Source organism: Macaca thibetana, chromosome X, assembly GCF_024542745.1.
Source record: "Macaca thibetana thibetana isolate TM-01 chromosome X, ASM2454274v1, whole genome shotgun sequence".
NCBI lineage: Eukaryota > Metazoa > Chordata > Mammalia > Primates > Cercopithecidae > Macaca > Macaca thibetana.
Window position 1 is genome coordinate 94237074 of NC_065598.1, and position 23064 is coordinate 94260137.

A 23064-nucleotide genomic window follows, 5' to 3' on the forward strand; every position below is an offset into this window, starting at 1 on the left:
CCTGCACACTCAATTGCATTGCCACTTACTGGCTCATGGACAATTAAGGTGTCATTTTTCTCCCTTTTTTAAATCTGTTTTTTTCCATAATTACTAGATCATTTCCATCATTATGAATTTGTATGTAAATTCACTACGTTTTATCCCTGTGATGCTTGAATTTAATTGTTTCATATGACAAGTTTGCTCATCTCAGGAAAGCTCCTTCAGGATTCTGGTTGCTCTCTGTGGTATTATAAAAAATGTATTTGGCCTTTTAGCAATGGGTTTGCCACCAAAACACAGGTGTCATGAAAAGCACACCTAAAAGCCAAAATGGGAAAGGAAAAGGTTCATGTCAGCATCATCGTCATTGGACATCAAGATTCGGGCAAGCCCACCACTACTGGCCATCTGGTGGACAAAAGAACCACTGAAAACTTTGAGGAGGCTGCTGAGATGGGAAAGGGCTTTTTCAAGTATGCCTGGGTATTAGATAAACGGAAATCTGAGTGTGAATGTGGTGTCACTATTGATATCTCCCCGTGGAAATTTGAAATCAGCAAGTACTACATGACTTACTGATGCCCCAAGACACAGAAACTTTACCAAAAACATGATTACAGGCACATCTTAGGCTGACTATTCTGTCCTGATGCTTGCTGCTGGTGTTGGTGAATTTGAAGCTAGTATCTCCAAGAATAGGCAAACCTGTAAGCATGCCCTTCTGGCTTATACACTGGGTGTGAAACAATTAATTATTTGTGTTAACAAAATGGATTCCACTAAGCCACCCTGCAGTTAGAAGAAATATGAAGAATTTATTAAGGAAGTCTGCACTTACATTAAGAAAATTGGCTGCATTCTTGGAAGAAGTGGCATAGGTACAAAAAACAAAAAAGAAAACAAAATTGGCTAGAACTCCAACACAGAAGCATGTGTGCCAAGTTCTGGTTGGAATGATGACAATATGCTGGAACCAAGTGCTTAGCATGCCTTGGATCTAGCGATGAAAAGTCACCTGTAAAGATGGCAATGCTAATAGAATCATGCTGCTTGAAGCTCTGGACTGCATCCTATCACCAACTCATCCAACTGCCAAGTCCTTTTGTCTGCCTCTCCAGAATGTCTATAAAATCGATGGTGTTGTTACTGTCCCTGGTGGCCAAATGGAGGCTGGTATTCTCAAACCTGGCATGGTGGTCACCTTTGCTCCAGTCAATGTTACAACTGAAGTGAAGTCTGTTGAAATGCACCATGAAGCTTTGAGTGAAGTTCTTTCTGGTGACAATTTGGGCTTCAGTATCTAGAATTTGTCTGTTAAGATGTTCATCACAGCAACATTGCTGGTGACAGCAAACATAATCAATCAATTGGCTTCAGTGCTCCGGTGATTATCCTGAACCATCCAGGTTAAGTCAGTGCTGGCTATGACCCTGTACTAAATTGTCACACAGCTCACATTGCTTGCAAGTTTGCCGAGCTGAAGGAACTGATTGATTGCTGTTCTGATAAGAAGCTGGAAGATGGCCCTATATTCTAGAAGTCTGGCGATGCTGCCATCATGGATATGATTCCTGGCAAGCCCACGTGTGTTGAGAGTCTCTCTGACTATCCTCCTCTGGATTGTTTTGCTGTTTGTGGTATGAGGCAGACAGTTGCTGTGGATGTCATCAAAGCAGTGGACCAGATTGCTGTTGGAGCTGGCAAGGTCACCAAATATTCCCAGAAAGCTCAGAAGGCTAAACGCATATTATCTCTAATACCTGCCACCCCAGTCTTAATCAGTGGTAGAAGAATGGTCCCAGAACTGTTTGTTTCAATTGACCATTTAATAGTAAAAGACTGGTTAATAATAACAATGCATCATAAAACCTTCAAAATAAAAGGAGAATGTTTTGTGGACCATTTTGGGTTTGCTTATTTTTATTTTTATTTTTTTGCATGTGGCAGTTTTAAGTTATTAGTTTTTAAAATCAGTACTTTTTATTTTCTTTTTTCTGACTTTTATTTTTTAAGTTCAGAAAGTGTATGTGTGGATTTGTTACATGGGTGAATTGTGTGCCATGGGGATTTGATGTCCAGATTATTTTGTCCCCCAGGCAATGAGCATAGTACCACATAGGTAGTTTTTGATGCTCATCTTCCTCCCACCCTCCACCTTAAGTAGGCCCAAGTGTCTATTGTCTATTGTCCCCTTCTTTGTGTCCATGTGTACTCAATGTTTAGCTTCCACTTATAAGTCAGGGCACGCAGTATTTGGTTTTCTGTTCTTTTGTTAGTTCATTTAGAATAATGGCCTCCAGCTCTATTGATATCAATGCAAAGGACATGATTTCATTCTTCTTTATGGCAATGTAGAATTCTGTGGTGTACATGTATCACATTTTCTTTATCCAGTCCACCACTGATGGTTATATAGGTTGCTTTCATGTCTTTGCTATTGTGAATAGTGCTGGGATGAATATATGCATGCATGTGTCTTTGTGATAGAACAATTTAATATTCTTTTGGGTTTATACCCAGCAATAGGATTGCTGGATCAAATGGTATTTCTGTATTAAATTATTTGAGAAATTTCCAACTGCTTTCCACAGTGGCTAAACTAATTTACATTCCCACCAGTGGTGTATAAATGTTCCCTTTTCTCTGCAACCTTGCCAGTATCTGTTATTTTTTGTTTTTAATAATAGCCATTCTGACTGGTGTGAAATGGTATCACATTGTGGTTTTGATTTGAATTGCTCTAATGATTAGCAATGTTGAGCATGTTTTCATATGCTTGTCGGCTGCATCTATTTTGTCTTTTGAGAAGTATCTGTTCATGTCCTTTGCCCATTTTTTAATTTTTTTTTTTTTTTTTTTGCTGTTAAGTTCCTTATAGATTCTGAATATTAGACCTTCGTCAGATGCATAGTTTGCAAATATTTTATCCCATTCTGTAGGTTGTATGTTTATTCTGCTGATAATTTCTTTTGTTGTTCAGAAGCTCTTTAGTTTAATTAGGTCCCACTTGTCAAATTTTTTTTTTTTTTATATTGCTTTTGTTGTCTGCATCATGAAATCTTTGCCAGGGCCTATGTCCAAAATGGTACTTCCTAGATTTTCTTCTAGGTTTTTCGTGGTTTTAGGTGTTACATTTAAGTGTTTCATCCATCTCAAGTTGATTTTTATATATGTTGAAAGGAAGGAATCCAGGTTCAATCTTCTGCATGAGGCTAGCCAGTTATCCCAGTACCATTTATTGAATAGGGAATTCTTTCCCCATTGCTTGTTTTTGTCAGCTTTGTTGAAGATCAGATGATTGTCGGTGTGTGGTTTTATTTCAGGGTTCTCTAACCTGTTCCATTGGTCTATGTGCCAATACCATGCTATTTTGTTTGCTGTATCCTTGTAGTATAGTTTGAAGTCTGGTTGGGTGATGTCTCCAGCTTTGTTCCTTTTGCTTAGGATCGCATTGGCTAGTCAGGCTCTTTTTTCATTCCTTATACTTTTTTTTTTTTTTTTTCTGATTCTGTGAAAAATGTCGCTGGTAGTTTGATAGGAATAGTATTGAATCTGTGAATTGTTTTGGGCACTATGACCATTTTAACAATATCAATTGTTCCTATCCATGATCATGGAATGTTTTTCCATTTGTTCATGTCATGTCTGATTTATTTCAGCATTGTTTTATAATTCTTGTTGTAGAAATATTTCACCTTCCTGGTTAGCTGTATTCATAGGTATTTTATTCTTTTTGTGGCTATTGTGAATGGGATTACTTTCTTGATTTTTCTCTCAGCTTGGTGCATTGATTTTGTATCCTGAAACTTTGCTGAAGTTGTTTATCAGATTGAGGTGTCTTTGGGCAGAGACTATGGGGTTTCCAGGTATAGAATCATATGATCTGGGAAGAGAGATAGTATGACTTCCTTTCTTTCTTCCTATTTGGTTGCCTTTTATTTCTTTTTCTTGCCTGATGGCTCTGACTGGGACTTTCAGCACTATCTTGAATAGGCGTGGTAAGAGTGGGCATCCTTGTCTTGTTCTGTTTCTCCAGAGAAATGCTTTCAGCTTTTGCCCATTCAGTATGATGATGGCTGTGGGTTTGTTATAGATGGCTCTTATTCTGAGGTATACACTTTGATGTCTAGCTTGTTGAGGGTTTCTAACATGAAGGGATGTTGAATTTATTAGTATTGAAAGCCTTTATGGCATCTATTGAGATGATTATGTGCTTTTGTTTTTAGTTCTATTTATGTAAAATCAGTACTTGTAATGGAAACAACTTGCCCAAAAAAATATGTTATAGAATTTTGAGACCCATAAAACAAACTTCAATGAGAAAAAAATACATATTATAGATATTTGCTTAATATATAAATATATTTCATATATTTATATAATATATTTAGCTAATATAAATATATAATAAATGTATATATAAATAAATGTGTTTATAAATATTTATATGTAAATATTAATATCTATTTATATTAACTAAATATATATTTATATTATATAATATATATTTGAAATAAATATATTTCTAAAAATATATTTATTTCAAATATATTTAGTTCATATAAATATATATTTAGTTTATATAAATACATTTTATTTTATATACTTGTATTTATTTTATATATAGATACATTTTTTATAATAAACATTAATTTTATATAAATATATAAAAGTTTTAGATAATAAATATGCATACTAATTTTATATTATATACATAAAGATTAACAAAGTAGATAGACAGCTAGCCAGACTAATAATAAAGAGAAAAGAATCAAATAGACACAATAAAAATAAAAAAGGGAATATCACCACTGATCCCACAGAAATACAAACTGCCATCAGAGAATACCATAAACACCTCTATGCAAATAAATTGGAAAATCTGGAAGAAATGGATAAATTCCTGGACACATACACCCTCCCAAGACTAAACCAGGAAGAAGTCAAATCCCTGAATAGACCAATAACAAGCTCTGAAATTGAGGCAGTAATTAATAGCCTACAAACCAAAAAAAGCCCAGGACCAGGCAGATTCATAGCCAACTTGTACCAGAGGTACAAAGAAGAGCTGGTACCATTCCTTCTGAAACTATTCCAAACAACAGAAAAAGAGAGACTCCTCCCTAACTCATTTTATGAGGCCAGCATTATCCTGATACTAAAACCTGGCAGAGATACAACAAAAATAGAAAATTTCAGGCCAATATCCCTGATGAACATCAATGCGAAAATCCTCAATAAAATACTGGCAAACTGAATCCAGCAGCACATTAAAAAACTTATCCATCACGATCAAGGCGGCTTCATCCCTGGGATGCAAGGCTGGTTTAATATACACAAATCAATAAATGTAATTGATCACATAAACAGAACCAATGACAAAAAGCACATGATTATCTCAATAGATGCAGAAAAGGCCTTCGATATAATTCAATGCCCCTTCATGCTAAAAACACTCAATAAGCTAGGTATTGATGGAACATATCTAAAAATACTAAGAGCTTTTATAACAAACCTACAGCCAATGTCATACTGAATGGGCAAAAGCTGGAAGCATTCCCTTTGAAAACTGGCACAAGAAAAGGATGCCCTTTCTCTCCATGCCCTCTCTCTCCACTCTGATTCAACATATTATTGGATGTTCTATTCAGCACAATCAGGCAAGAGAAAAAATTAAAGGTATTCAATTTTTTGAATTGAAGAGAGGAAGTCAAATTGTCTCTGTTTGCAGATGACATGATTGTATATTTAGAAAACCCCATCATCTCAGCCCAAAAACTCCTTAAGCTGATAAGCAACTTCAGCAAAGTCTCAGGATACAAAATCAATGTGCAAAAATCACAAGCATTCCTATACATCAATAATAGACAAACAGAGAGCCAAATCATGAATGAACTCCCATTCACAACTGCTACAAAGAGAATAAAATACCTAGAAATCCAACTTACAAGGGATGCAAAGGACCTCTTCAAAAAGAACTAGAAACCACCGCTCAAGGAAATCAGAGAGGATACAAACAAATGCAAAAACGTTCCATGCACATGGATAGAAAGAATCACTATCGTGAAAATGGCCATACTACCCAAAGTAATTCATAAATTCAATGCTATTCCCATCAAGCTACCATTGACTTTCTTCATAAAATTAGAAAAAACTACTTTAAATTTCATATGGAAACAAAAAAGAGCCCGTATAGCCAAGACAATCCTAAGCCAGAAGAACAAAGCTGGAGGAATCACACTATCTGACTTCAAACTATACTACAAGGCTACAGTAACCAAAACAGCATGGTACTGGTACCAAAACAGATATATAGACCAATGGTACAGAACAGAGGGCTCAGAGATAACAACACACATCTACAAACATCTGATCTTTGACAAACCTGACAAAAACAAGCAATGGGGAAAGGATTCCCTATTTAATAAATTGTGTTGGGAAAACTGGCTAGCCACAAGCAGAAAACTGAAACTGGACCCCTCCCTTACACCTTATACAAAAATTAACTGAAGACAGGTTAAAGAATTAAACGTAAGACCTATAAACCATATTAACCCTAGAAGAAAACCTAGGCAATACCATTCAGGACATAGGCCTGGGCAAAGACTTCATGACTAAAACACCAAAAGCAATGGCAACGAAAGCCAAAATAGACAAATGGGATCTAACTAAACTAAAGAACTTCTTCACAGCAAAAGAAACTATCATCAGAGTGAACAGGCAACCTACAGAATGGGAGAAAATGTTTGCAATCTATCCATCTGATAAAGGGCTAATATCCAGAATCTACAAGGAACTTAAATTTACAAAAAAAAAAAAAACCCACAAACAACCCCATGAAAAGGATATGAACAGATACTTCTCAAAAGAAGATATGTATGCAGCTGACAAACATATGAAAAAAAGCTCATCACTCGTCATTAGAGAAATGCAAATCAAAACCACAATGAGATGCCATCTCACGCCAGTTAGAATGGTGATCATTAAAAAGTCAGGAAACAACAGATGCTGGAGAGGATATGGAGAAATAGTAATGCTTTTACACTGTTGGTGGGAGTGTAAATTAATTCAACCATTGTGGAAGACAGTGTGGCGATTCCTCAGGGATCTAGAACCAGAAATACCATTTGGCCCAACAATCCCATTACTGGGTATACACCCAAAGGATTATAAGTCATTCTACTATAAAGACACATGCACACATATGTTTATTGCAGCACTATTCACAATAGCAAAGACTTGGAACCAACCCAAATGCCCATCAATGATAGGCTGGATAAAGAAAATGTGGCACATACACACCATGGAATACTATGCAGCCATAAAAAAGAATGAGTTCATTTCCTTTGCAGGAACATAGATGAAGCTGGAAACCATCATTCTGAGCAAAATAGCACAGGAACAGAAAACCAAACACCTCATGTTCTCACTCATAACTGGGAGTTGAACAATGAGAACACATGGGCACAGGGAGGGGAATATCACACACCATGGCCTGTCAGTGGGTGGGGGGCAATGGGAGGAAAAGCATTAGGAGAAATACCTAAGGTAGATGACGGGTTGATGGGTGCAGCAAACCACCATGGCACATATATACCTATGTAACAAACCTGCATGTTCTGCACGTGTATCCCAGAACTTAAAGTATAAATACACACACACACACACACACACACACACACACATATATATTTATAAACTGATTCAAAGACAAGAACAAGATAAAGGAATTGGGGATGGATTAGCATAGAGAAGAGATGGTAAGGAACTTGTACATTACTGCTTTCAGATTTTTGATAATGAAGTTGTTAACCAATTGGACAAAAAACAGAAGGGAGTTAAAATTAAAATTGCAAAGATTTCACTTTGGTCAAAGGGTGTATTTTTATTTTTATGTTTTAAATAACATTCTTCTATCCATTCACCAATCATTTTTGTAGCCTCCATTTTAATTTGGGCTATTCCAAGGTGCTGAAGTTTTTCAATGATGACCAATCAGAATCTCAGATTCTACTGGGCTTAAAGCTGGATGGAGCTGGATGTCAAGGTTATAAAATGCCAAGAAAAGGCCATTGAAACTCATTAAAGAGTCTCTTTGCATTGTTAAAATAAATAAATAAATAAGTTTTATTTAAATAAATATACATATTAACTTTATATAAATATATATTTATGAAAAATATTTTAAATAAATATCATATACATGAATTGATGTAAATAAATATATATCATACAATATATATTTTTATATAATACATCATTTAATATGTTTGATCTTTGTACTCAGTTCTTGGCGCAGATCATTGGCAATTCCTGAGTGATAGTAGTGCCTTTTGTTGTTCTTAATGAGTCTCTTTTAACATCATCTGAGTTTATGCTAATGAAGTGACTAAGCATTGGGCCCCTAGATAGCTTTAGGTAGGGGGTTAGTCACTAGAAAGACAAAACTCATGATTAGAGGGTTAGAACTTTCAGTCCCATCTCCTAACATCTGGCGAGGGAATGGAAGCTGTTTGAGTTATCTGAAAACTCTTGGACAATGGGATTCAGAGAGCTTTGGAGCTGTTGAACACAATGAAATGCTAGGAGAATGGTGCATTCATAATGGGAATGGAAGCTCCATATCCCCCCCACCATAACTTGCCTTGTGTATTTCTTCCAGTTGGCTATTTCCATTTTGTAGCCTTCATAATAAACCAGTACACCTAACTAAACTATTCTCTTGAGTTCTGTGGGTTGTTCTGCTCAATTATCAAACCTGAGGAGGTATTTGGGATTGTGGAAACGCCTGAATTTATAGCCAATTGCTCAGGAGTATAGGTGGTTCTTAGGACTTGTAACTGGTATCTGAAGTTGGGGAAGTCTTGTGGGACTAAGCCCTTAACCTGTTGTTTATGTGCTAACTCTGGGAGTTAGTTTCAGAGTTAACCTGAATTACTGGACACCCAGTTGGTGTCAGAGAATTGGTTATTGGTGTCAGAATAAAACATGTACACAATTGGTTTCAGAAGTGGTGTCAGAGAAAACACCACAAAGGTCTTGTCCTTTTTTCTTAGAAAACATAAAAAAAAGAAGGTTAGTGGTATGAGTTCTTGTTTCTATAGCTGTCTTGAGGCCAAAACTGATACTCCTAATCCATCTTTTTTCATATTTGCTAGATTACCTTTACCATCAGTTAGTACCCCTATTGATCCAGGGGGCTTACCTGGTGAGATGACCCATGATCTCTTCAATGGACTGAATTGTGTTCCTCCAAAATTCGTAAGTTGAAGTCCCAACCCCAGTCACTTGTGTGACTGTATTTGAACGTAGGGCCTTCAGGAGGTAATTAAAATTAAATGAAGTCATAAGCATAGGGACTGATATGGTTTGGCTATGTGTCCCTACCCAAATCTCATGTCTAATTGTAATCCCCACATGTCAGGGGAGGGGCCTGGTGGGAGGTGATTGAATCATGGGGCAGACGTCCTTCTTGCTGTTCTTGTGATCTGTTCTCACGAGATCTGTTTGACTGAAACAGTTCTCACGAGATCTGTTTGATTGAAAGTGTGTAGCACTTCCCCCTTCACACTCTCTCTCTCCTGCTTGGACATGTGAAGACGTGCTCACTTCCTTTTTGCCTTCTGCCATGATTGTAAGTTTCAGAGGCCTCCTGGTCATACTTCCTGCTAAGCCTGTGAAACTGTGAGTCAAACCTCTTTTCTTCATAAATTACCCAGTCCCGGGTAGTTCCTTATAGTAGCAATGTGAGAACAGACTAATACAGGGCCCTAATCTGATAAGATTGCTGGCCCTATAAGAAGAGGAAGAGAGGAGATTTCTTTCACTTTTCATGCAATTACACCAACGAAAAGATATGTGAGAACAAAGAGGCTGTCTGCAAGCCAGGAAGGAAGCCCCTACCAGAAACTAAACTTTTCCAGATCTTGATCTGGGAGTTCTAGCCTCAAGAATTATAGAATTAATTTTTGTTGTTTAAGCCATCTAGACTGTGATATTTTGTTAATACAGCTCTAGAAGACTAAAACACTCTCACCCCCAAGGGTTCTAGGTCCCATGTTACTGTCTTAGTCCATTTGTGCTAGTATAACAAAATACAAGAGACTGGGTAATTTATAATAAACAGAAATTTATTTTTTTTACAGTTTTGGAGGCTAGGGAGTCCAAAGATCAAGGTGGTGGCATACAGTGTCTGCTGAGGGCCTTCTTGCTGATCCTCCCATGGTGGGAGGTGGAAGGGCAAAAAAGGGGATGAATGCTGTGTCCTCACATATTAGAATAGGAGAAGAGCCAAACTGGGCCTAAGCTAGTTCCCTCCAACCCTTTTATAATCCATTTGTGAGAGCAAAGCTCTCATAACTTAATCACTTCTCCAAAGGCCCCATGTCAATACCATGACAGTGGGGATTAAATTTCAACGTGAATTTTGGAGGAGACACATTTAAACCATAGTAGTCACTATGCCTTTTTCGGGTCATGGCTTCTGCCCTTGTCCATTTACTACAATATTGGGCAGGAGAGTACAAATAGACAATGGATAAATAGAATCCCAAATGTATTCTTCCCTATTCCCATTATGTAATAGCTATCCTATCTCCTCCAGGTTATCAAAGTCAAATACCCCTGCCAATATGATAACTAATGTTTTTGCTTGTTGGTCTCTTGGTTCTAGGAGCCTAAAGTTACCAGATGGCAGCTGTAACTTAAAGTTAATAAGGATTTTACTATATCCCTAGTTTAAGCATACTCTCCCTTGGAACCAGGTTTTCTAGACCCCTGAAAATTTCTATGTCCTAATCCCTAGTCACTGTGACTATGTTACATTACATGGCAAATGGAAATTTACAGATGTAATTAAGGTTATTAATCAGCTGACCTTAAGAGAGAGAAATTATTCTGTATATCCAGGTGGGCCCAAACTAATCACATGGATTCTTAAAAGCAGTAAAGGGTTCTCTAAATAGAGAAAGGTGCATTAGAAGAGAGACATTAGAAGAAAAAGTCAGAGATTTAAAGCATGAGAAGGACCTGATATGCTGTTGCTGATTTTAAGATGGAGGAGGCAACATGATGAGGAATGCAGGTGACCTTAATGAGTTGAAACAGGTTTCCAGCTGAGAGCCAGCAAAGAAATGAGGACCCCAGGCCTACATCCATAAAGAACTAAATTCGTCCAACAACCTCAAAATCTTGGTAGCAGATTGTATTCCAGAACCTTGAGATAAGATGCCACATCAATCAATACCTTGATATCAGCTTTATGAGACCCTTGATAGAAAGAGCCAACCATAACTTCTTAGCTACAGAACCATGGGTTAACATTTGTGTCATTTTTAGCTGCTAAGTTTGTGGAAATTTGTTACAGCAGCAATAGGAAATGAATGCATCCACAGAGTCTGAAGTTGCAGAGATAAGAAGCACACATTGCCAAGTGGGTCACTGAGGGTGATTATAAGCAGGGCCATTCCTACTTTTACCTTTTGGCTCTCAGAGACATGTATGATACCTACTAGGGACATGGCATTATATAAAGGTCATTATATAAAGGTCATTATATAAAGGCCATATCCTTGTGGGTTGTACCCCATCCTTTTAAGATATGGTCTCAAGCTGGCTACTCAATTGGTTCTTTATTATTACATCAATTTATAGGTGAGCAGCATCTAAATTATGCAGTATGTCATAGGCTCAGAGAATTTCATGGATATAAGCCCACTACTAAAATCCCTTTTCTGTCAAGCAGGTCCTTGATCTCCAACAAAATCGTGTGGTATCCTATTGAGGCAGCAAGCACTCTGTAAGTTCCCAGATAGTCATGCTGGCCAAGGGAAGAAAGGAAATCTCATAGCTAGGATATATGCCAGTTCCAATAATGAAGAGAATTGCCTCCACAGTCTGGGATGGAAGGCATCTGATGTAATTCCCTTGCCACCAAGGGGTTGATTGGTCTCCTTGAAGGAAAGTGCCATGATAGTGACTCAGATAAAGTCTCGTTTATAGCTGGGGTTCTACATTTGGCAGCAGCAGTAGCTAGATCAGTCTTGGTTAGTAAGACTCAACGATGTTTAGCCCCTGCTTAGCCTCCATACTTGTGACCAGGGCTTTTTCATTCATGTGTCCATTGTACCAGACTGGAGTAGCCTAATTGGCCTAATTATGTTTTCTTTTGTTATTTACTGCCTCTTTCATGCCCTCTGGTAAGTGTTAAAATGCAAAACAAATATCTTCACATTGCATGCCAATTCCCATAGGTCAGTCCACTATGTTTCTTACACTGACCTCTTTATCTTTGATTTTTCAATCTTTTTTCTTCTAGGTTCCTGACCAAACAGCCAAGCCATTTTCCACTGCCTGTAAGTTCACATACATTCTAACTTCTGGCCAATTTTTTTTCTCACGAATTGGATAATCTTTGGGAGGTGATTAGGCTCCACTCTTATAAATGGGATTAATGGGATTAGTGCTCTTATTAGAGAGACTCAAAAGAGAACAACCTTCCCTGATTCTGCCATATAAAGTTGAAATGACCATCTAGGAAGGGAGCCCTCACCAGACACTGAATAAACCAGCACCTCAATCTAGGACTTGCCAGCCTCCAGAACTGTGAGAAATGTTTCTGTTACTTATATGCCATCTGTTTATGGTATTTTGTTATAATAACCTGAGCTAAGACAAAAAAACATGTCAAATTATGTCACTTTTCTGGTCTAGACCCTTAAGTGGCTTCTTACGTCACTCAAAATAAAACCCAAAGTGATTGCAACGACCTACAAGGCCCCATAGGATCAAGTACTTTCATATATCTTTGCCTTAATTTAAAACCACTATTGGTCAGGCACAGCGGCTCATGCCTGTAATCCCAGCACTTTAGGAGGCTGAAGCGAGTGGATCACTTGAGGTCAGGATGGATCCTGGGATAAACCTCCTGTAGCAAGAAGAAACTCAATGCAGACCCAAAGGGTTCTGGAACACAGTTATGTTTATTTTGGCAAGTCATCATTTTCTCTTTGAGAAACAGCTCCTAACTTGCTGATCTTGGCTCCACATCAAGTACTAATATGACCTGAGCTAGTCATGAGACAGGTGTAATTTGATTCACTAAGTCATAAACTTCGACATACAACAGCATTTCATAATTCAGGAGAAGTGGTATATACAAGATTAGACTTGAAGAGATCCTGAAGGCCTAAGTAATTTGTATGGGTAGATGACTCATACTCCCAATATGCCTATTTCAGCTGCACTGGCATTCTTCTTGCAAATGACACCTTTGACTTCCTGGAGATTTTTTGATGACCAGCTAACAAAGGAGAAAAAAATTTAGCCTGGTTTATAGATGGCTCTGAATAATGTGCTGACACTAGTAAAAAGTGGACTACTGCAGTATTACAGGCTCACTTAGAGGTTACCCTGAAAGACATTGATGAAGAGAAATCCTTCCAATTGGCTAAAATTCAAGCTGTATATCTCATTGTTCACTTTGCCTGGGAGGATATATGGCCTCAGGTGTGGATCATTAGTTATTCATGGGTAGTGGCTAATGGTTTGGCTGGGTGATCAGAAAGTTTGAAAGAATAAAATGGGAGGATTGGTGATAAGAAAGTTTAAGTAAAAGGCTTCTGCATGGATCACTTAGAATTGGCACCAACTGGGAGAATGTTTGTATCTCATGTAAACATTCACCCAAAGTCATCCTTGGCAGAACAGGCTTTCAATAATCATACAAAAAATGTCATTTTCTTATAATAACAGTTGGAGTCCTTTCCTCAGTCTTCCAGTGCTCATTCAGTGGGTTAATGAAAAATATGGCCATGATGGCAGGAATGAACTTTCTGCCTGGCATCAATAACAGGAAATCTCTCTCACCAAGGTTGGCCTTACTAAGTGCCCAATTTGCCTACAGTAACACCTGATTCTGAGCCTTATACACCCGGGGACCAGTCAGCCACCTAGTAACAGGTGACAACAGTGCAGTTTGTCATGAAGAGGGCTGCATTATTATTCTTTTTAATTTTATTTATTTATTTCTTTGAGATAGAGTCTCACTCTGTCACCCAGGTTGGAGTGCATTGGCATGATCTCCGCTCACTGCAACCTCTGCCTCTGGTGTTCAAGCAATTCTCCTGCCTCAGCCTCCCGAGTAGCTGGGACTACAAGTGTGCACCACCACACTCTGCTAATTTTTGTATTTTTAGTAGAGACGGGGTTTCACCATGTTGGCCAGGCTGATCTCGAACTCCTGACCTCAGGTGATCCACCTGCCTCGGCCTCCCAAAGTGGCTACATTATTATTATTATTATTATTATTATTGCTGGGATAAAATATTTTGATTTTCTTTCTTGCTTCTGTTAGCACCATCATTCATGTATTGAATGCCATAAACACAGTCATAATATCCCACACAATATTACCTTTAACAAAAGATTTATCTTTTAGCAAAAGAAAAGAAGTAAGGCAATGAGTTGGCTGATTTCCATGTGATTCACTGCTCTTGTGAAAAACTGCCACCTAGAAGCAAATTGGTTTTTGGAATGATACACTGTACTAAAGACACAATGATTATGCCAATTAGGAGACAGATATGTGAGGTTGGGCTACCCTTCTATGGGATGTAGTATTTCATCTAAACCAGTGATCAATGTATGGTCCAGCTTCTTCCATAATTATAGGTCCCATAGGTCTGGGAACCAATGGGAGAAAGTGGGAATGGCATCTCTTTCTCATTATTACACCTAATAAAACACTCATGATTTTCACTTCCCATTTCTTCAATTCTAAGGTTTGTTGATTGAAAGATCTTAGTACTCAAAGGGGTACTATTTCCACCTGGAGAAACAATAACGGTTACACTGAATTGAAAACTGAAATATCAACCATTCACTTCAGATGCCTTATTTACATGGGTTAAACAAGCAAAACATGGAATTACATTAGTAACTTGGATAAGATTGCTGTTACACAATTTAAGTAGAGAGAAGTAGCATCCATGAGGGTGCTCTTAGTATAGCTACATCCAATGGTCAGTGATAAAAGGAAATAATATTAAAACTCTAATCAAGTAGAAAACACTACCCACAAATATGATACCTTGGAATTCAAAAAAAAAGAGCAGAAGCAGGAAAGTTTTTCTGACCTTCTCCTGCCCCCTTTCTTCTGAAACAGGCCACTGCTTATTCCCTGGAGCAGGCCGTAAAAGCTACGAAAGTCATCCTCTGACCTTCTGCCTCCCTTCTTTCCGGAAGACTCTCATGTGATAGGTGTCCTGCCCTATACCCAGAGGGAAGGAATGTCAGACAAAGACACCAAGAAAAATCTGAACAGGCCTTGCTCAGTATACCCCACCCATTAGTTTATTACCATGATATCATACCCTTTTGTCCTTCAATCATACTTCTGCAAGACTGTCCATAAAAATATATACACCTCTCTGTTTCTTTGGGTCTTCATTTCTGAAGGCTCCCTTATCAGGTGAAACTTACATTAAATAAATTTGTATGCTTTTGTCTTGTTCATCTGTCTTCTTTTATTGGGACCTCCGCCATTAATCTTATAATAAGTGAGGACAATATTTGTTTTTATCTCCCCTACAAGGCAGAACCATTGAGGGCTTAGATCCTTCAGGAATAAACATTTGGTCACTCACAGGTAAAGAACCCTAGCAAGTAAAGATGCTGGCCGAGAGAAAAGAAAAAGTGAAATGGGAAGCAGAGGAAGAAAGCCATTAACCCCAATTGTGGCCTTGTGACCACGTACAGAAAAGAGGACTGTAGCTTCCATCTATGTGATTCTCCTTGCTGCTGTATGCATTTGCATATTTTAACAAATTTTATCCTACCTTCCTAAGCATTAAACAGGCATATTGTTAATCATTAAAATTATGGGATATTTGTTATCATTAAACTTACCAGTTAGAATATTGAGAAGGAATAATTTTATGTTGTAAAAAGGGGAACAATGGCCATTACTGAGACACCATGGTTTTAGAACTACATAAAGCAAGGAAAAGAACTTTTGGTTGATAACTTTTGCAGAGATAGCACAGTTTTGTTCAACTTAATGAATGATATTTTAGAATCAATAATGTATTTTTCTTTTTAGTAAACCTGATTGAAAAAGACATTGTTTAAAAAGATATTTTTCTTTATTAAATTATAAAGTTTTTTTTCTCATGTTAGAGAAAATTTGGATTTGATTGATTACTGGCTAAATATGTGTCCAATAAGTAAGTTTGTGATTTTCTTAACTGCATTCTTAAAATGTATATATTGTATAAAATTATTTTTAGAACTAGAGACACATTGCCATAGTGTGATATACCAGAAGATGTTTCAGAATGTATTTAAGAGAAAATTATTTTTTATGCCAAGATTTTCATAGTGGTGCTTGTGAATTTGGCTTTTGTCCAATTTTATTTTGATAAAGAGAATATTCTCCATGGTACAACTGATCTTCCTCTATTCCATTCTATAGTGAAATCACGTCCAGAAACTGAGACACTGAAAGAAAGTGACTATAATGAGATAAGTGGAGAGTTATTTTGACCTTATTGTAGAATCTAGAAGAAAGGGAATGTTGCTAAGAAAGAAACATCAGAACAACAGAAAATTGTTGGTTAATTAATAGTTTCATTTAAAAATATTCTTTGTTTTCCATTTTGCCTCATGTGAAAATCTCCTATTAAAATTTTACTAAAATGTACATACCTCCTGCTGTGAAAATCTGTTTTAAACCATCCTTAATGATTCTAATATGAGAGCTTCTAATATATCTTGAAGCAATTCAAGGAAAGGATGGCTGCAAAGGATACATTTAACTTACTTTAAAATTTTCTTTTTATTTATTAAGCTAGTTTAATTAACATTTGACTCTTACATGCTTGGAAAATCGAGAGAAAATACCAAATGCTTATTCTTACCAATGCTATTCAATTTTCCACTTTTTACTAATGACTTTTTATAGAAGGTAAATTTATGAAAGAATATGGTATAGTTTTTCAATGATAAAATATTATATTAACCTTAACTTTGAAAGGAGCACATTTTTGCAGAAGGGAAATGTATAAGCATGTGAATTATTTTTCTTTGGTTATAACTAGCAATTTGTTTCTGTGGAATTTGTGTTGCTGGTGGAGTATTCAGTGCACCTACGTTCATCTATTTTTAGCACTGGCACATGGTCATAGACTGAACTATATATGGAAAACACGCTCATATACTCTTATTTTCTAAAACACAGTGTTTAGTGCCTTGTTTTCCATCAACTCAATATAAGGGATTTTTCATGTGGAAATATAATTCCCCTGCCCTCTTTCTTTGAGCTGTGCTCCAATCTTAAAGCCAGTAAAATTCATGTTTACTATTCTCTAGTAAAAATAGCACAATGGTGAGAAAAATTATAATTGCACACCATTCACTTTAATACCATCATTACAATAAGAGTTTAATTTACCATCATCTGATATTTAGTAGCAAAATGAATGTAGTTCACTTTGACACTGCCCTGATTGCAGATATCCTAATGAATAGTTCTATGATTGATTGGGTAGATGACATCAGCACAATTATAGGCCTGTGTGAGCATTAAATAGCCAAATTGTTGGGGGGAGAAACACATGAAAGCCTGGAGTGGAATGTAGATAGAGTTGGAATATAAGCAGGGTTCGAGTAGAATAGAACCCTTCTTTATGGAAATGTGCTTGGAACAATTTCACAGGAAGCAGTTGCTGTTAGGCACTATTGCTATAGCTGGAAGAACAATTTTCTCTTTTGTAACAACAACAACAACAAAATGCACTGCCCCAGCATCACACCCTCTTTCTTAGCTTAGGTTGCCAAGACAGGATTTTCCCAACGAGATCTTCAATTCAATTCTATAACATGATTCTTTCTTTCTGATATTGTAAATTAAAAATCAATGAATTGAGAATCACAACCTTTTTAAAACAAAAATTCAAAAGCATGGGTTATGTGTGCCTAACTGAATTAAATAAAACCATTTCACCAATCAATTATGCTGTTCTTCATTCATCCTTATTCAGGATGTTGGTTTGAAGAAAATTTTACAGTGCTCCATTCTCAGTCGCTCCTTGCTCTCTTTTTATGCCCACCCCCCCTCAGTACACAGGCACACACACCCTACACAATTAGTTAAAACCAAACTAAATTATTTGGGTCAGAGTTTTCTTAAGCTTTTTGAAGCTCTCCCAGGATCGTGCTTAAATATTCCTGTTGTAGCCTGGATATGTAACAGTCCGAGGTATGGAATGGTGGACACACACGGAAGACTAGGTCATCAGTTTCACAATTTCGGCCCTTAATGGGTTTATAATTCAGCTGTGCTAAGGCACAGTATGTGCTGATTTACATGTCTTCAGTCGACATGGACATTTCCTGAAAATAAAACACTGGGATTAGTATTACAAGGCAGCTTCCAATGCAAAAGATTAACCTTTGTTAAAAAATAGGATCCACTCTTCAAAAGGCTACATATAACTCATGCTGTACATTATATATCTTAAAATAATTATGTGAAGGATTAAGAAAAATACGATAGTGCTGTTCAATTATTTCTGGTCTCTCAGAGATTGGTACTATATGCTATGAGTTTGAGATATTGGAGACAACATAGTTGGGACTGAGTAGGAAAATAGCATAGCACCATCCCTCCTCATTGTATTTTAGTTGATACCAATGATATACTATATACATGGTTTCCCAAACTTGGATGCTAATCAGAATTAATATAGGAGCTCATTAAAAACAAGAATTTCTGGGCTTTAACCTCAGACTTACTTAGTCAGAATCTGTATTTTCTCCAGCACCCCAATCACTAATGATTTTGACATAGCCAGGAAGAAACTACGCTTGAAACCTCTCTGTATTAGATTGAACAGCTAAGCTCAGATCCTATTCTTGGCAGCAAAACTGGTTTGGTGTCCATGCTCACAACACTATTTCACTTCTCCAAACCTGTTGCACCACCCTAGATGTGAGGAGATATTGCTAAATACAAATAAACAAATTATTACTCTGGGCCTCAAACATCAAACAGGATCTTAAAATTATACTACACATAGGCTCTGCTTATACAAAATGAAATTAACTTTCATTTTGTAGGGACAATATAGGAACATGATTGCAACTTTTAACATTATGAAACATACAGGTTGGTTAATTTGGGCTTGTTTAAACAAATCACAGAAAAACTAGAGCCAAGGGACAATATTGCAGTTGAAGATGGTTAATTTAAGAGCAAATTAAGATCTTTTCATGAAGCAGGTAGTAAATCTATGAAAGTAATTAGAATGATAAATGACCAACTCCAAAACATAAATAGGTTCAAGAAGCATTTTAATCAGTTGTGGAGGATAAGTCCATAATGGATTTTTATGGAAGATAAGAAACCCTTGATATGACCCAGTATTCAAGCAAAAATGGGAAACAATGGAAGTGCAAATACAAGTTTTTCCATCTGATAAAAATTCTTGAAGACCCAACCACAGGTGGCTAAGATATAGTTTGCTTTTACATCAATGGATTTAAAGAATTTTGAGATTACTGAATATTATTTTCTTTCTTCCACTACAGAGTAGGTTGCTACACAAATCAAATAGTCTCACTGATTTTTAGAACTTTTAAAATGATTTCAGTGTGGAAACTGGAGCTAGTGCTTACAGATTTCAGAGGTACAAATGTAATCTTAAACAAAGCAGCTCATTTTTACTTCTCATATAATGATGCGTCATCAAAATTAGACATACTAATGGATCATTAAGTTATTAAAGTTGTCTCTTTTAATTTGTTCTGGTACCTGGTATTCTGGTTAATTTATGGTGATTGGCAAATGTGCTGATAAGGTGCCCTGGGTCATCTGTATAAAACTCGAGGGTAGATGCTATTTAAATTAGCAGTTTTCTAAGCACACTTAAGCAATCAGTGTGGCTTCCACTTAAATTTTGGACAAGATGTAGAAGAATTTTCTATTAATTTCAAGCAGTTCAGTAATGCAAGTTGAGATTACTATTAGGTTGGTGCAAAATGAATTGCGGTTTAAATGTTTATGTTCAATGGCAAAAACTGCAATTACTTTTGTACCAAGCTTAATAGTATTTATAGTTGATCCATGGTATAATTTCTTTATCACCCCCACCCCAGCCCTCAGCATTTCTCTTCATTTATAATTCAAGGAAACAGTGGAATTGTGTGAATGCATCTCAAATCAATGAATCACCTTTTATCTTTCAACTTCCTGGAGTGAAATAAACTTGACTTCAGTTCTCTTGGTTCCCAACCTGCTTCAGAATTTGAGTCAATTTTCTTTTTCAGTATTCTTTAATACTGATGTCAACTTTTAATTCTAGGATTATGAAAATCATCTAAAGTGAATAGAAAGAATTTCTAATTGGGACAAAATGAATTCTCTGCGATTCCCTACCTTATGCTTTTACCAAGCTTTTTCTTCTGAGGATTAGGAAAGTATATTTCGAATCTTGACTATTGGTTATTTTTCTCCTTTGCTGTGTCCTGAGAGTTAGAGCAAACTGAAAACATGACAAAGTATTAAGACATTTTTCTAAACTAAAGCCTAGTTTTCCTTGATGTCCTGTTATCACTGCCAAGGTCAAGGTTATAAGTACCAGCAGAGTTAATCTGCCTCTGCAACTATGCTGTAATATTCAACACAGAAAGCTTCTGTGCCTAGTGTATCTCTGACTCTACCAGTTGCTGGGAAATGGCAGATTGAAGGACATTCAGAGTGGTTCATAACTTTGAAAAATCAATTATCAGTTAATAGAGCCTTTAGGACACCCTAGTTTTCAAGCATGGCCTTCTGCCACAAAAACACTCAAAAACTTTTTGCTGTTACAGTTACATTGTAGACAAAAATTCATTCCGTTTCTAGCTCCTTTCGTTAAACAATGCTGGGACAACACCTAAGGATTTGTTCACTTAGAAGCAGGCACATTTGATCTGGAAATGCCTTAGTGTAGTCCAGGTATGTACCAAATTTCTGATTTTGACTAAGTCTTCCACTTTCTCTAGTGGACAGCTTCCTACATTTTATTTTACCCCATGTAAATGTAAGGAAGTTGACACTACATATATATAGAAGACAGCTAAACAAATTGATAAAGGTGAATAGAGCTGTTAAGAAAACAAATTGTCAGAGTTAGATGACCTCTCTGCCTCCTGCCATCGCACTAAATCTAGCAAACACAATTATAAGACAAAGTGGTCCTAACCTGTGGAACCCTATCTCATATCCTGATGGAAGTTTTTGGCAAAATAAGATTAAGCGAAGTCTAGTGTGACTGAGTGATCTGTTTAGCCTGGGGTTGGAAGGGTTCCCAGATAGTAGTACTTGCACTGCTAAAACTGGGACAGTCCTGGACATTCTCGCACTGTCAGTCACTCTAGGCCTGATGACATTACTTTGTTTCTGAGCAGGAACACATCTCAATGAGCCTACAGATGCCCCGATATGTTGAAGACCAGGGCATATGTCGAAGACCAGGCCCTACTCCATATAACATACTATCATTCTTTGAGGTCTTAATGATCCTTCCTTCTCTCTCAACCTCTGACTTTCCTGGGAGATAAATGAAAAGGAGCAAGAAAAGGCCATGATTTGGAGCCACATGATATAGTACTTATGGGAAATGATTATATCATGTAAAAATGGCAATGTAGTTGTAAGGAATCCTTGCCATCTTCGTATGCACCTTATTCGATGTGGGTTTATCACAGGGCTGAAGTACTTGCTTGCTTAAAAGTACTGACAACTATTCAGTTCAAAATAATTTTTCAACATTTTCAGAGATATCAATGTCAATTAAAAAGCCTGGTTGCTATCTTAGAGGTGGAAAATAAAAATACTTATTTTTGTTTGTGTTCTGAGCTTTTAGTGCTTAATAAACTAGAAGTAATGCTGCATCCAGATATTAGCAGAGTAATACAACATCTAACACCACAGACAAAGAGAATAACAAATGAAGACAAATTCGACTACTAATAGATACCTCTGGATCCGCAGCACCTAGAATAATGCTTGGTGTGTAGTAAACTGTCCCCTAATATATGTGGAATGAATGAATGATTAGCAGCTATGGCATCAAAACACATGCATTAAATCTATCAGCAAATGTTTATTGAATTTCTGCTAAGCACAAAGCACAAATCTGAAAGTTCAGTTGTTTTGCTTCTCCATTTCTCTCTGTTATTGTTTGAGTATTTTGTTTATCCATGTCAAAGTTCTGACCTATTAAGAAGTGCAGGGATAATAATAGTTTAATTTCTAGCTCAACTGATAGAAACGTTGTTAAGAGTCTCAGAAGTTGTTTTCTAAAATTCTGGGACTGGACACTTTGGATCCCTAATTATTATGTTACCTAGATTGATACCACTTTTTTCTTTTTCTTTTCCTTCCTTCCTTCCTTCCCTCCCTCCTTCCCTCCCTCCCTTCCTTCCTTCCTTCTTTCTTTCTCTCTCTCTCTCTTTCTTTCTTTCTTTTTTGCCTTTAAGATAGGGTCTTGCTCTTTTGCCCAGGCTGAAATTCAGTGGTGTGATCATAACTCACTGCCGTCTTGACTTCCTGGGATCAAGCGATCCTCCCACCTCAGTCTCCCAAATAGCTGGGATCACAGGTATGTGCCACAAAGCCCAGCTAATTTTTTTTTATTTTTTTATTTTTTTTTTTAGGAGGTAGAGATTCCCTGTGTTACCCAGGTTGGTCTTTAACTCCTGGGCTCAAGCGATCCCCCTCCCTCAGCCTCCCAAAGCTCTGGAATTACAGGCATGAGCCACCATGCCTGCCAAGATGACACTTTCTAAATATAATGTTCCAACTAACTGTGGTCAGGTTTAATAGCTATGTGGTTCATATCACACTTTTCCATTTCATTGATGGTTGTGTCAGCAGGAGAGAGTTGACAGCCTCAAAAAAGTTCCTTTTTCAGTCTATCTGGTCTACTGTATAAAGAGATAAATTTATTCTGATAGGATTTGGTTTTCACAAACCTATTACTTAATTTCTTTTTCCATTCAAATGGCCTGAATATAGATTTGGGGCAATTTTTCCAA

The 23064-nt window shown here is 36.9% G+C and overlaps 1 pseudogene; it reads left to right on the forward strand.

Annotated features, from left to right (window-relative positions):
- Positions 1-315: 315 nt before the first annotated feature.
- On the forward strand, positions 316-10687 carry LOC126945847 (elongation factor 1-alpha-like; annotated as a pseudogene).
- Positions 10688-23064: the final 12377 nt, after the last annotated feature.